The sequence below is a fragment of the Schistocerca serialis genome, unplaced genomic scaffold (assembly GCF_023864345.2).
Source record: "Schistocerca serialis cubense isolate TAMUIC-IGC-003099 unplaced genomic scaffold, iqSchSeri2.2 HiC_scaffold_40, whole genome shotgun sequence".
Lineage (NCBI taxonomy): Eukaryota > Metazoa > Arthropoda > Insecta > Orthoptera > Acrididae > Schistocerca > Schistocerca serialis.
Window position 1 is genome coordinate 114,235 of NW_026047975.1, and position 2,866 is coordinate 117,100.

A 2,866-nucleotide genomic window follows, 5' to 3' on the forward strand; every position below is an offset into this window, starting at 1 on the left:
AGCCGCAGACGCGGCTGTCAGTGAACGTGGCGAGACGGACGGATGCGCGGAGGGGCGGGGGCGGCGCATTTCGCCGGTGCCGTGCCGTGCCATGCCTGAAAGCCGCGTGGTCGCTGTGTTGTTGGTGGCGTGGGGGCGAGGAGAGTACCGTACGGGTGTGCTTGTGCGCCGGAAATGGCACACTGCGCCTGCCCGTCTTGGAGGCTGATGGCTGTGGTGTGGAAATGGGGCGCGGTGATGTTGAAGCAGTTGAAGAACAGAAAAGAAACCAAGAAGAAAACGGAAGGCGTGATGCGGCGGTGGTGGTGAGAGCGGGAAAAACAAAACAAAACAAAAGAACGAAAAAAAAACAACAAGAAACAAAAAAGAAAACAAAAAGTCTATCAATATTAAAATGTAAATGGAAATGGAAATGGACCCAGGTATAACCTCCCTGCACAAATAGCAGAGAGTCCGATGGTAATAAAAATGTGCCAGAATGTTAACGTCCCTACAAAACAAACCCAACGATAATATTAATGAAAGAATGAACCGTATGTAACATTGCAACAGACACAATGAAACCTGATAAATTGTATAAGGGCAGCAGCGTTGACCTTTGGCCCTGTATTCAGAATAAAAAGAGCCAAAGATCGTTACCCCAATGAAAAAAAAAGACACTGAAACACGTATGTAACATAGCAGCGATGGCGAGACATTGTAGCATCTGTGACCAGAGAGTTTGCGCTGGACTGCGCGAGTGTTGCGAGCGGTTCTCAGTCAGTCAGTCAGTCAGTCAGTCAGTCAGTGAGTCGTTGCGAGTCTGTAGCTCTGTGTAGTTGAGGGCTGTACTCTGTCAGTAGTCGTCGCGTGCAGTACGCTAATAGTCGTCATGCAGAGCGGTCGGTCAGTAGTAGGAGCCGAGTGCGGTTGTGTGATGTAGGCGGTCGGCAACACTGGTCAAGATGGTGAATAAGGTATACTGCTGTTAATTAATATAATCATTAGATAGTGAAAAATTTCATTTATTGTAATTATTCTCCAACAAGTTCCCCAATAATAATGTTTATTTCAAAAGCATTTTTCAAACATTTAATGTTTTATTGAACTAAAGAGTTCGTTGCACTTCACATTTCATTCCACTTCTTTGAAGAAAAATTTCACTAAAATCACAAAAAAAGAGAATATTATTATTTGCAATGCAGTTCCTCCAAGCGCTGCGCAACAACAAGAGCAGAAATGTGACATCCATTTATTCGGAGGTAAGACTTTAATTCTGATTGTTTTGCACAGGGCCAAAGACCGATATTTCGGTTTAATTGAAGTTTCTTGTCACTGAACGGACTTTAAATGTTGTGAAGAATTTATATTTGAGTCAGATTGCGAATTTCACATTTTTGTTGCCATTTTCAATACCTCTCATTGTGGGCGAGGTTACAATTAGCGCAATGTCCATTAGCATCCGAAAATAACATTGTCCATTATTTGAAAGTTTGCGGGGAGGTTACAACACACACAAAAAAAACAAAAAAAAAAAAAATTGCATTTATATCCGCTCCTCAATTGTAGATACCCCTTACACAGCTGTGTGCAATGAATGAGTGCTGGCTGGTAATTAATTGCACTCCTTGGAGGGAAATGCCATAGGAAGTGGTCTTTAAAAAGTGAATGTTTTTCGTTAAAAGACAAAAGGTACTTTAGAAAAAAGTAATAGTGGGGCGTTTGTTGTTGAACAAAGTAAGTACAATGAACATACGTTATCAGATTTGCGCAATGCAGCTTCACACTACCTTTTGATTATAACACAATATACTATACATCGTCCCGAACCGTGACCAGAGTCGCGAGACGAGCAGAGCACGCCGCCGACGCCCGCTCAGTACAACCGTCCACCCGCTACTACTGTCGACCGACTACTACCTCTCCCGACTCGCGCTACAATATATATAACAACTGTTCCCGGCGACCCGGTGCGTGCCACTACTGTCGTCTGGCGCGGTCCAAGCGCCGACTAGCAACGATAAATAACTCTCTGGTCAGACAGAGATGCTGTCATGCCTCGCCATCGCTCTGGTAATGGAACACGCAGTGGCGGAGCCAAAGACTGTGTTGTCGAGGTCGAGTGCGAGCGGGAAGAGAGGCAGCGTCGGCACGGAGATGCAAGCGAGCGCGAGACGCACGGGTGCTGCGGCGTGGCGCGTTTGCGGTCGGCGCCTTTGGTGGCAACGGCCGGGACAAGCAGCGGTGTATGGTGTGGTGCGGGGCGGACAGGGGCGGCGGTGGACGGGGAGGAGGAGGCGGCGCGACGACGGCATGGGGGCGAAAACGGGTTCGGGGGACGGCGGATGTTGAGAGGCGTCACGCGCGGACAGGACACAGACACAGACACAGAGACACACAGATTGGAAAGGGAGGGTGCGCGGTAGTAGTTGGGAATGTGCGTACCGTGCGGGATGGGAGTGGGCGAGGAACACGGTCGTGGCCCCCTGTTTTGGGTGCGTGTGATGACGTCGGTGTGTTGTGGGAAGGGAAGGTGCTGTGGCGGCGGCGCGTAATGGGCGTAGGCCGAAAAGAGAAAGGAACGTGGGCAGTGTGTTGGCAAGCGTCGGTTCGACTGCGACGTTGATGGGCAGGGCAGGGCAAGGTTAATGGTGGTAGGAGTAGGCGTGTGGGCGCAAAAAAATCTGCCGCTGCAGGCGGTGCCGTAACCGCCATGGCGGGAAGGAGAGAGGGCCAAAGAAAGAAAGAAAGAAAGACAGAAGGAAAAAAAAAAAAAGGAGGGGGGGGGGCGAAAGTGGAGAGGCGGTGGTGTGAGAAGGGCGGGGGCGGAAGGAAGGCAGGAAGGACAAGAGGCGAGGCGACGGCTTGCTTTGTGTATCGGTCGGTC